At 34.5% G+C, this 13512-nt stretch overlaps 1 protein-coding gene across 16 annotated transcripts in view; it reads left to right on the top strand.

Moving 5' to 3' along the window:
- Positions 1-13512, top strand: part of TENM3 (teneurin transmembrane protein 3) — a 1290863-nt gene that overhangs the window by 493425 nt on the left and 783926 nt on the right. The window lies entirely within an intron of this gene.

Genomic DNA, 13512 nt, shown 5'->3' with positions numbered 1-13512 from the left:
AGAACACTCTCATGTGCTAACTATTCAAACTATAGAAACCAGCCTTTCAAAATACTACTTTACAGAGAGAAGTATTTCCTGAGAGCACAAAAGATTTTTTCCTCTCTTGCTGTTACTTCCTCATGGTTAAGAGGTCTGGAATGCTGTAAATTTAATGTAACACCCCAAATATGTCAAGATGAAAGTTTCCCAAGTGTAGGAATTAAGCAAGATAATTAGAGGCCTTTTAATTCTTTCTGGTTTGGGAAGTATGCCTAGAGTGAAATCACAGCACTGCAGAAATTCTGATACCTTCAGGGCAGTCCAGAGATGATGTCATAATTTTAGTAGTTCCATAAGGCTAAGTCCCATAGTTAGTACTGAAAAAACTTTTCAGGTCATTTGAGGCTATCACAGCAGATTTACCCCACTTGAGATTAAGAGATTTTCAGTCTTAAAACCAGATGTGTTGATAGTGAAATAGTCACCCATGGCTCAGGAATATTTATGGTATCATAAAACATAACAATATAAAATACAGGAACAGAGACAGAAAAATATTTAACCTTTCTTGGAACAGTTTGGAAGTTGTATATATGTGCAGGATCTAAGGCTACAATTTATTTAATGTTGGTTACATGTATTAAAATGAAGACATGGACAGGAAAATCAGTTAGCTGTCATTCAGTATTAACTATGTATTGCAATCATCTCCCATTCAGACAAAAGTGATGTATCATTTATGACTATATGATATGTAATGTTAATTTTTTTCCTTTTTTTCCTTAACCGTATGGGTACTTGAAATATGTCTGTTTAAAGGACTAGAGCATCTTCAAAAGAAATATTAATAGGAGCACTATGGCATCAGCCTAATAAAATAATGCCCTATGATTAATGGAACATTTTCAGGAAAAGGAAAGGCTGGTGTACCTTTTATATCTCTCTCTGTGTTTAAAGAGTGAAACAGTTGTGCTATTTATAAGTTCCTCAAGTATGTGTTAGAATTGTCACTAATTTCTGTGACGACTTGTAATCAGGGGAGAGAATGAAGAGAAAGAAGAGGGGAAGAAGTGAGTAGAATTCCATAAATGTGTGTGCTCTATCAATGTTCTTTCTTTGTTTCTCTATCAACTTATGTGATGGAGTCGTGGCTACTTAGTCTTTTGGGGGTTTGCATTTGGGTACAGGTAAACAAGGTAAATCAGTATCAGGAGTTGTTCTGAGGATTTGTGTGAATCTCTTAGAACCAAAGTAGGTCTTCAGTCTTGGATGGGATCATCAGCTTCAAAAAAAAAAAAGAAAAAAGAAATGCATGAATACACTTGCTACAGCTTTTTTACAGTCTAGTAACATTGTGGTACTCAAACCCATGCGCTGTAACATTTAGTTTGGTCACATAAGATGGTAAGGCTGCGTACCATTTCAAATGGGAAGCAATAAGAGAGAGCATTCATCTTTTGAGAAAGACCTCCTTTAACTGTGTTTCCATTTTAAACTTCTCTGTCAATTAATTTTTTATATCTTTAGAGGATGTTTTATCAATTTACAGTAGCTTTATGGAATAACTTGCTGTTTGATCAGACTATGATATTTTGCATATGTAGCTGCTTTCTTTTAAAATGGGCAGGACAGAACCATACACAGTCCAACAATTAAGGATCCTGACTTTGTTCTTCTTTCTGTGCCAGATTCCAAGTATAGGCAAACAGTTCACAACTCATTATTTTAAATGAAGATGACATTTTTTGAAATCTTGCAAGACCAACTGGTATACTAATAGCAGGTAATTAGGTGATTATAAGGTCTTTAGGTACCACTGCAACTGCTTTGTCCTCACAAGGAGAGTGAAGAATGTTTGTGGAAGTTAGGATGTTACCTGAAAGAATCAGATATAATCATACCCATTTATCAGTACACAACATATCTGTTTTATTAAAAAAAAAAAAAGCGGCTTTTTAAATTTTGACCACATCCACATTAGAAAGAAGTGACCAAGTATGCAAAAAATTTGTAATATTATTTTTCCTGTTTAAATTTTTTTATACAACCATGTGCTTCAGTGTAATCCACCAGATGGTTCTAGATTCAGTAATTCACTGCCTCTATTGCATTTTGCACATATTTTATATTTTCTTCAAATTTGATATTTTACAAAGGGTAAAGGGCCTTAATTAAAGAAATGAGAGGCATACATTGATAAATAGATTAAATATTGTATAAATTTAAATATTCCCTCTGTGAACAAAGTGGGATTAAACACATTTTGATTGTAACCTATTTTGTCAGAGTGGGCATAGTCCACCTCTGATTACTTTATTGGTTTTTCTTAAAACCTCAACTATTTATCAGGAGTTTGGTAAAAAAATCCAGTGTGAATTCTAACACAGAATTTTTAAAGTCAAGTTTACCCTTGGAAAGCCTGTAGCTCTGAACCTTTATGAAGACATTTCCGTGCAACTAGGTTCAAATATCCATTGAATGTGCATAATGCATCAACTTCCAGAAATATAAACTGTCATTAGCCTTAGAGAGTGTTGCTCTCCTGTAAGGAAATTGCTGCAAAATAATGCACATTCTTCTTTCAATCCTTATGGGTTTTCTTAGTTTTGGTTTGTTTGGGGTTTTTTTGTATCTAAACTCTTTGGATTCTGATGAAACTGGGATCATAGAGAAGTGGCATAGTCTGCCACCTGGTAAAAACATGATGTTTGAGGAGGTAGAACTAATAAAGTCAGCCTGTTTTCTTTCTACTCTGAGGTCACCAATTTCAACTGAAACCCTGATCTCCCTATTCCCTTTATTACCTGCTCTCTTTGCCTGGGAAACAATGGAGCTGTGCTTAGTCTGCAGCTCCCTGAATGCTGAGTAGCCCAGCCATCTCCTATCCACATTCTTCTCCCTGGGGATATTAATTTAGATCTCCATCCTTGAGACTTCTAAGGGTCTTAATTATCTTTAAGACTTGCTGTTTTTCTCCAATTTGCTTAACACTTGACAATCACCCAGCTAAAACATTTCTGGGTGAAGGGAGATAGGACATACATACAGACTGCAGGTTTAGCCTTAGCTAAGGCTAAAATATGCAGGCATTAAAAAAGATACAAGAAATAGCTGGGATCCCCCTGCTGAGATTGGGATTAAGAGACAACTCAATTAAAAAAAAAATTTCCACAATTTTTTGGGGCTTTTTTTAATTAAACACCAAGTTTTTGTGAATGATACTATAATTCTTAATTCCTTTTTAGATATTTTGTTTATTCAATAGCAGCTAAAACAAAAGGATTCTTCCCGTCCAAGGTTTTTAAATTAAAAAATATGTTTTGAATTACTGAGGTTTACTTGAGATTTTACAGTGATTATTTAGCTATGTTGTCCCAAATGCTCATGTGAAAGTCTAATTAACCAATAAGAATTGAGTAGACTTGGTAGTCATTGTTTACATTAAATGTTCAGAGATGAAAGAAATTAATAAATAATTCTAAATCATAAAATATAAATATAAAATCACAAAAATGCTAGTAAATACTTGAATAACATCTGCAATTCCTCAGACCTGTCATAAAATTAATTTTAGCTAATTGCTAACAAAATAGAAGAAATTATATGCACATATGACAATCATGAACCCAAGTTATTCCTTTCTAAGGCAAATATAATTTTGACTATATGATTTGTTTGAGTACAAGGAAAACTTTGAAATCTGAATGGTGGTGTTATTTTCTCTATGAAAATATGAAGCCGTCTAAGTTTACTCCTGTGTAAAGGAAATAAATGAAAGGGCTCTGAAGAGATGCCAAAAGCCTTTTGAGTGACAGCATTTAGGAAGCACAAGCTCTTCATATGGTAATACTTTCAGGTAATTCAGTAGCTGTCTGATCTGCTATTCAAATATCCAGGTCAAAGTTATTATGCATATATTCTTGTTACTTGGTTACAATTACACAGCAAAGTTAAAATAAAGTCATCGTTATTCAGATGTCTCTTTGCAAGAGGAGGGAAGAAAATATTTCATAAATTTGTTTTGTTTCTCTTTTTGCTTTTTATTTTATGTCAAAAGAAATTTATTCTTATTTTAATTTTATTTCCGACTAAATGCACTATTAACTAAAGATCTGTACTTATGAAACAATATGGTTTCATATGATTTTATGGTGACTTTAATAAGTGATTTGTGTATGAGTGCCACAGAGAATGATGACATCACCTAGGTTTCAAGCATCTGCTACTTACATCCAACTCTGTATTACATGCTGTGGAATAAGTGACAAGTTTTGGCATAAAATGCTAAAAGGAGTTGTGCCCTAAGTGTGGGGATAAGAGATGTGCCACAAATCTCATCGTTTTGAGCTACTAAGAAGCATCTTTGTCAGAGCAGGAGTTGCAGCTGACTAAAAGTAGAGTAAATGTGAGAACATCCACAAGGTTAAGTGTGCCCATATTAATAACTAAAGCTTTAGCTCAGTTGCCATTCCTAGCCTTAGAATTCTGTCCATGCTATGTTGCTCTGTGCACCTCTGGTGGCAGGCGTTGGCTGTCCCACCATGGGATCGAAAGGGAATCAGGCTTCTGAACAAGCTCCATTTAGACACTCAGTCTAGACACCATTCTTAAAGAAGTCTCCTCTGTTCATCACTAATGTTGATAAACTTTAGGAAAGGAAAGGGAATAGAAGGATCAGAGGGAGCACAACTGCAGCCTTGTGGTTGGTACAGGCTCTGTAGAGAAGAAGGGAGAGGTCCCAGCCTCAGTCTTAAGGACTGTTCATGCATATTTTACTGAATAGTCATTGGAAAAAGACCTTTCAACTTTAGAGATTGGCTTTTTGTAACAGAGAAAATGTTGACTTTATGAAGGTTACCTAAAACACTCATAAAATAGAACTAAGATTGTATTTGGTTTTTTATGTTATAAATACAAGCCTTTAGAAGCAAATACACTTTTTCAACTTTCTTTTTTTTCCGTTCTTTTAACTTTACTGGTAAGGAAAAAAAGATATCTTCTATATCCTACAGTGCACATGGCTTCACATGAATCCAGGGATTCATGTCAGGGACATGAATCATTCAATTAGGGCTTTTTTTTCTTCAGTACTCAATCTCTTTCTGTCAGGTATACAGCTTTTCTATTCATGCTTTTCTGTTTGCTTCACAAAATTATGATTAAAAGACATACTGGACCCTTGACTGTGTAAAATTTACTTAAAGAAACTTTACCTGTACATTATCAAAGTGGTCTGGCAATAGTCAGATTTGCTGTGAAGTAATTCCTGTGACTCTTTGGTGTAAATGACATTGTGGTTTTGAATACATGCTGGTTATCCATACCAAAAAAGCAAAAAATATGTAAACAAATAGAATGTAATTAATAGGCCAGAATGAGGCATTTAAGGCTAAGGAGTTGTGAATTTTTCAGTACCAGTTGTTGCTTTTATTCCTGGTAACTTCTGATTGACATAGCCATTGCATTACTGTTAAAGTGAAATGAATGGAGGATCAGTTTGCACTTAGACTTTTGAATCATCAGCGAGCTGTGAGCCACTGACAGCAACCAACCACCAAACTGAAGTTTTGCCAGCCAGCTGCATCTACATTAATGAGTTTCTTGCATGGTTAAATATTCAAGCAGTCTTAAGCAGATCTCAGAGATGAAGATACTTTAAAAGAATTATATTCTTTTACTGTCCCACTTCAGCGACTTGCAAGGTTCTCATGGTTTACAGTTTTATCCATCTCTGTCTCTGTTAGGTTATTCAAAATTGTGTTACCACATTTTACAGTCCTAGCTTGGGAACTGAATATAAGATGTGCTAAGGTAACATTAGCATTTGCAGACATAAAGGACTAAATCATAATGATCTTCCTCTCTTATGTGTCCACAGCAATAGATGTGAACAAATTTTTACCCCAGTAATTTAAAGCATGAATCTAAGCATATCAGGAAATCGGATTACCCCTCAATCAAATTCTCTATTCTGCTAGTGCTAGGTTTCTCTTATCTCCAGTGCAATCCAGTTTGTGTATTCTTGCACAAACTCTGTGGGCTAGTATAAAAGGGAAATTCAGACAGACACAACAAGAGCCAGATTCTGTCTTAATGGCCAAGTGGTAGGATGAGGGATAATGGCTTTAAACATAAAGAAGATAGGTTTAGATTTAGAAAGGATAGGTTTAGGAAGAAACTTTACTGTGAGGGTGATGAGGCAATGGAACAGGTTGCCCAGAGAGGTTATGCACTCTGCATCCCTGGAGGTGTTCAAGGCCAGGCTGGACTGGGCTCTGAGTAACCTGGTCTAGTGAGAAGTGTCACTGTTCATGGCAGGAGGGTTTGAACAAGATGATCTTTAAGATCCCTTCCAGTCCAAACCTATTTCTCTACCTTAGAAAAAGAAAGAAAAAGGCTGTTTCCCTCTCAGTTAAATTTTAAATATACTCACACTCCAGGTAAATAAAAATTCAAAATTCATTCATACTAAAGATCTTTATCATACTAGCAAAGAAAACATGTGCTTTGGCTGATGGGGTCTGATCAGAACCATATAAGGTTATAGACATACTTTATGCTTTACTATTTTCTGATGCCAATATTAATAGTGATTTTTTAATATATAATTGATTTGTATGTCAGCATGAAATTCGGAAATTAATTGTACCTATCAATCAAAAGGACAATAAAAGAGAAATGAAATAGATAATTTTATGTCTTCAGGGCTAAATGAGCTATCACTCTGGTTTAAAATTTTAAAAACTGTAGATAGCAAATTTGAACATGATTTTTGAACACTGAGGAAACTATGGTTTGTTTCAGATTTGAAAATTCACTTAGCTCCATGAAAGGCTCAAAACCATTGTCAAGTTTTTGCCTCAGATGATGCACTAGGGAATGTTACATTCATAGCAAACTAAGGTCCCAGTCTTGAAGCTATCCTAATTCCTTAAACACTTCCATGCAGGCAAAGTAGTTTTTAGCTTGTGGGCAGTTATAAATGCAAGGCCTTTGCCCTACTGAGAGGTGCCCTTACTGTGTTAGGGCAGAGCTGTACCAGGGGAATACTGAGGTCAAAGTAGCTTCAGGCATTGGTAAATGCTAAGTTACCAGCAGCTGAACACTTGGAGGATGTATTTTCCCATCCAAGTGTTTCTTTACTTTCAAACAAGAAAGGAATTGGATTCAAATAAATGCATTTAATCTTAAAAAAAAAAAAAAAAAAAGAAATTAAAGAATAGAAAGGCCCACAAAAAAAATTTCTTTCTCTGAAAAACTCCATAAATGTTTTATTTAACTGACCAGTTCTTACTGTTTCCTTTAAAAAAGAAATTAGCTGATAATATCGTGGGAAATATTTGTGTTAAAGGTCACATTAAACAAAAGTCAAATCTAGACTATCTGAGAAGTCTGGAGAAGATGTTTAATGCAAATTTTTTGTGGAAAAAAGATGTGTGTCACTGCAGGTCATCTCTGAATATTCTTGTTGGGGTTTCTCTGTTGGATATGCAATCTCAGCTAAATGTTTTGAAGAGGAGGAATCAAATAAATTGCCCTATTTTGGGTCTTTCTCATCTGTATACAGTTGTGCAGCTCTAGTAGACCTGAAAATTGCCCAGAGACAAACTTAAAAAATAGAGTGCTTTTGAGGCAGAAAATTGCTTTTCTGCAGCATGGTCTAAGGGACAGGATGTGACAGGAGGACAAGGAGTTGTCACTATGTAGTGATATTGTAAGGCATATCTTACATAACAAAAAGGATCATTTGTCTCTTTTTTCTTTCATTTTAAACTGCAAGAGATTTAATTGAAACAGTTGGAGGTATCACCCCTAAACGAAGAACAAGCCATTATAATTTACAATTAAAACTGAAAGTTCTCTGCTTAACCCACTTGTAATAGCTACTCATTGTGGAGTAGCTATTGTGGAGTGCATGTGGGATAGATGCCTGTCCACAATTTCAGAAGCCTTATTCTCAAAAGGAGGAGGAAAAAAACCCATCTCATTGTACATGCATGTCAAATATTAGCGTGATTCTTGTAGTATAATAACAAAAGAAAGTGGTTTGTGCTTTTGATTAGCCTCTTGATGTTTCAGAGTGGTTTTGTATGGCTTAATTTTCCTTTTATGGCAGTTTGTACATATAAAACAAAATGAGGAAGGGAGGGGAGGGGGAAAGAAATGTGCCATTTATATACCTAGGATATGAGGCCTCCTTTGGGCCCATTATGCATTAATGGGTCAGCTGAGATTTATTAGGATATGTATATTAATCTTTATACACATTCACATACTATAATTGTTCCTTTGGTGCTATAATGTGATTAGCTGTGAATTTGTGCAATATTAACAATAATATGGATTTCCATATTACAGAACAGTAATAACAAATGGTTATTAAAAATGCATGTAAAGTATGGGATGTGAAAGCACTTCAAAATTCTCAGTAATCCGATTATGTTTTGTTGTTTTTAAATACCAAAATGGTTAAGTCTTTACTATAAAGTAAAGCCTGGTATTAAAGAAATCAAAAATTTTATGTTATACAGAGGTAAACAAATGAATCTAAAGCTGTCTTAATGAAAGATTAGTATCTGTTTCTCATAAGCAGCTGAGATGTGGATTTTTGCATTATTATAATTTGAATATGTAGCACAAATATAATATAGAAGGTAACAGTAAATTCAGCATTGATACCTCTTTACATTGAAATTGAAGGGATCTTCCCTCTTCGCATCTGTAATCATATGATAATTCCACATATAAGGTAATCATTTTGTGCTATAAAGACATAGTACAGTAGGTACATAGAAAGGAGAAACTATTAATTTTAATTTTTTGAAGCTAATTTTTTTATTATTTCTCTTAAGCTAATTATGTTTTTAATTTCTTAAATGATAAAAAATAGAGCAGCCACTTTTTTTTCAGTTAGTTTATGACAATAGCAACCCTGTGGGGCACAGGGTTGTACACGCTCACCTGTTTCTCTCCTTTGTTTTGTGATTGGATGTGACAGCTGCTTGCAGCATGATTCCACCATGGCAGTGCCTTCAATCCCTGCATGAGCCACTCACTTAAGAGCTGGACTCCATGACTCTTATGTGTCCCTTACAACTCAGAATGTTTTGTAGTCTGTGGTCTAGAATTTCCTGGACTTGGCTTTGAGAGAGAGACAGAGAATGAACATTGAGAGCATTTATATTCTCCTCACAGAATACATACTCCTTCTGCAAAAAGTTGCAAGCTTTACTCTCAAGTTATTTTCATCAGGTAGTGATACTTCTTTGAGCAAAGGTTTCTTTACCCTCCCTTCATGACCCCATAGTGGGAAGGTATCTTCTTTGACACCCCTTTCCTAAACCATAAATTCCTATCTTTACCTTGAGTATATCTGTGGGAATAGAAGAAATTTCTGTAATGTAGAATTTCTGTAATTTTCTACCATTTTCCATGCAGACTTAAGATTCAGTCTTTGATGATTTCCAAAAATCTTGGTATAATCACAGCTCCCACTTTTCTTTCATCTGATTTGCATTTTAAGATTATATTTATTAATAGATTGCATTCTGTAAATTATTGCCATAATGGCTCATTTTTAATCTTCATTTTTTAGAAATGCTCTTTCCCAACCTCAATGTTTCTGGTCCTACAGACCCCCAATTTCCTTATAGGATGTGCCCTTGATAAATTCAAGGTAAAACAGGGATTTTTTTGTTATGCACTTCAAAGGTATTCTTTAGATTTTCTTTATTTTTTGTCGTTTTATTTTATTTGGAAATAGAATTTCCCTATATTTCCATTTTATCATTCAATATTCAAGAATCCTACCAAATAAACCATGTTAAGTAAGTTAAGTGTAGGGTTTCTAGCTGGTTTATTTTTATACATACTGTAGAAAAAAGGCACCTACCTTATTTCTGCCCATGGTATTATGCAATTTAAGTAGAGGGACTTTTGTCATGCATTTTACATGAAGATGATGAGTATTCCATTGTATTCAAATGCTTGTGGAATTGCTGTAAAATGACATACAGCAGGTGGGCCAGTGTCATTTGTGAAAGTCTCTCTGAGCTGCAACTTGAGATGCTGCTATTTCTCGCTGGCATTCCATACAGCTTCAAGGCAACTACTCGTCTGCTTAGCTATTGCATTTTATTTTTCTATAAATTAATCCCTTATTTTCAGTTCTTGTTTGTTCTCTTATTTGCTTCTGCTTACTAATTTGTGACTGCAAAAGGAAACAAGTAAAAGGTGACCATAACAAGTATAGCTCTCTGCAGCGCAGTTTCAATAACAAGGGCAGGGGTAGTCCATGGCTTCTGTTCAAAGTGCCTTCTCTCATGTTTGATTGGACTTGAAGTATTTTCTTCTATCTTTGTGGTAACCTAATTAAATATTTTTGTATTTTAGCTGTGTTGCAGCTAAAGCTGTTGCAGCTTAGCTATAGCTGTCGCAAAGCCCCCCTCAATATTTTACAGTGCTTTCTCATAATTTTAATGGCAGCTTTTGGAATGTGTATAGCCAGGTACTGAATCAATATTGTCACTTACTTACCATTATGAATTAAAAACTGATATTAGAAATTAATTTAAGCTATGAGAATAATTATGTATATTCATTAAAAAGATATATTGGAGAAATAGCTTAAGAGCGTTTCAAGCTAATTACTGACATAATTAGCATTGAAAAAACCCCAAACATTTTATGTATTGAAATTAAACAACCTGCTTTTTTGATTTTGAACAAATTTTTATTGTCTGCTTTATTTAAATTTTCAGTTATATAATCTGGAGAACACCATTTTATGATTACGGACATAGCATTTTAAATAAAATTAAGTAGAAGATTAGAACATCTTATGTTAGAGCACTGATTACCCAATTATATTTGTGTCATGCTCTTCTCTTCAACTGTGAAATTTCGAACTAAGATATTCTTTCAGATACTTTGGGACTTGCATTTCCAGAAGTTAGAAAAGGATATTTTCAACTGTCTCACGTAATTTTGTTGCTTCAACAGAATGAACACCATTATTTTTGATTCCCTTGTTTGCTATCAATAAATATCTCATAATCTTTTCAAAATTAGAAAACTGGTCATAATACCTCTGAAATGAAGCCATTTTATTTTCTCTGGATGGGAGGACACTGAAGGCTTTGCAAGCAGGGCAATGCATTGGCTTAATTCTCCAGTGAAAATCCACTTCTTCATGTTTACCCTTATACAGCAATTTCAGTAGGAACGTTTTTACGTGACTGATCTTTGATTTTGAACAGTTTATTAATCTTAACTTCAATTACATTTCATAGGCATTTTTATAATAATCGTAATTATAATATTAGCACTATCATATTTTGCAAGTACCTCCTTGTCTCCTGACAAATTTTCCCAGTGTTGCAGCAGGTTTTTTGTCTGTTGAGTTGCCATTTCCCAGGAAAGGGAAGTGACATTTTCGAATAATCTGGAGAAATTTGCTTGGAAATGTTCATTCTCTCCTAGAGACACCACTCAGCTAGTTATACTAAAGTACACTTCACTGTCTTACAGTGTGGTCAGTAAGTCACAACTCTCTTGAACATTAATGATTTCCAAGGTAGTGGAGTACACATTGTGGTGTGTCCTTCTTCAACATGTGCTGCAGATCTCTGCTGGTTATCTAACGTGAGTTTGTGCCTGATGTGTCACATGCTGGTGCAGCTGCTCAGGATATGTCAGCCCAGAAGAGTGGGGCTTCAGGCCAGAAGGAAGCATTTTGTACTGGTAGCTGGACTTAAAGATACTCCATTTCCTCTGATCTCACAGAACGCTCTGGCACGTCACTTACACTTGGCAAACAGAACGGATGTTTTGATGGTAGTCGCTTAGGTGTTTTACACTGACCCTTTGGAATAGCAGAGCCATGTTCAATCACCATGAAAATTCACTGCAGTACCTTACCGATGTTTGTGACGCATAATTTATACATCACATTTTAAAATGTGCGAGCTTTCCTTAATGACAAAATTGCAGTTTCTTAGTATTCTTACCAATACTGTAAAAGAGGCAAAGTTATCTAAAACGCAGTGGGAAAATTCCTATGCATTATTTGTAAAGTAATTTAATTTGAAAATGTGACTTCTCTGTATTTCAAAATAATGATAATTTTTAAATTTTCAGAACTCACTGCAGATGTTGAAGTGTCTGAGTTCAAAACAGGTTAAAACTAAGCCATGCATCGAAATTTAGTAATGTTTATCTCCGATTTTTAGATGAGCAGTTGTACCTGTATACAGCAAAAGAATCAAACTGCAACAGTTTTGCTACAGAACTTAGGTCTGGTACTTGAACAGCTTAGGCAGAGAGGAGAGGAAAAATGATAAAAAATCTGAGAATATAAATACATAAATATTTTCATTAAGCAAATCTAATGCTTTTCAACTTATAATTCAGAAGGTACCTTGTCATGCTGTGTAGAAGAATACTTTTTGTTTTCTCTATCTTCCCTGCTTCTTCTTTCTTCACTTCTCTTTTTCCTTTGTCTTAAATTACTTTGTTTTAAAACCACTGACAGTTGCTGACTACTACAATAATAGGAAAGACTCATTTCTATGCTTCTAATGGACCAGATTTTCTGAAGCAGTGATCTGTCCTAGTTCACAATACAGATTTAGGAAATTACCTTTCAGGAGACATGCACATTCAAAGTAACAGTAAAATAATCAGTGCCTTTCATGTGACCACATGCATTCATTTATTTTCAATAGAAATAATTTGAGATCTCTATCCAGATTGTCTAATAATAGTAATTTTTTATATGTTGGGTCATTTGTACTACTTTTACCTAGTTACTAGGTAATATCTCCTACTTTCCACTAAAACAACTTACTTCATGACTGAAAAAAAAAGTATACATCTTTCCGTATTTACACCTATAAATTACTTCCTTGGCAAGAGGAGTGTAAACACAGATGCATTTAAATCTGCAAGTTATTTTCAAAATTTTCCAAATACTATAATTTATTCTTTTTTTTTCTATCCTCTTGTAGTCTTCCAGCCTAATTTAATTTTTTTAAAGCATTCATTTTATTTATAGCAAAGAACAGAGTGCAATGTATTTAGCAGAGAACTGTAGACTCTCAGGGTGAACAAAAGAAAGATAAAATATCTCTTGGTTTTTCAACTCTTTTCTGTCAGAATAAAATTTGACTCAGTGTGGAGACAACCTACATGCAGCCTTTCTCCACCCGCCTACCAGCCCAATGGAGTTTTCTTTTGACTCAGCTGGATATTGCTGCTGCTTTCAGATACAGAATGATTTTCTTTGATTTTGTACTGTATTACTGGATAAAGAGCAGGGAGGGAGAGATGAGGCACACAGTAACTACATTATTGTCACGTTCACAGCTTGACCATAATCTTGTGGACACAATTACCATTTTTGTTTATAATTAAGAAGCAAAGTCACTTAATACATCTTAATAATATTGTGTGATGTTAATGATTCTAGAGTGTTAAACCTGAAGAATCTACATATAAAGTATGATTTCAAACTAATCAAAATCCAAATTG

Source organism: Melozone crissalis, unplaced genomic scaffold (genome assembly GCF_028551555.1).
Source record: "Melozone crissalis strain CALT ecotype California unplaced genomic scaffold, PUWL_Pcris_2 ptg000006l_1, whole genome shotgun sequence".
In the NCBI taxonomy this organism is placed as follows: domain Eukaryota; kingdom Metazoa; phylum Chordata; class Aves; order Passeriformes; family Passerellidae; genus Melozone; species Melozone crissalis.
This window is presented reverse-complemented; position numbering and strand designations above follow the sequence as displayed.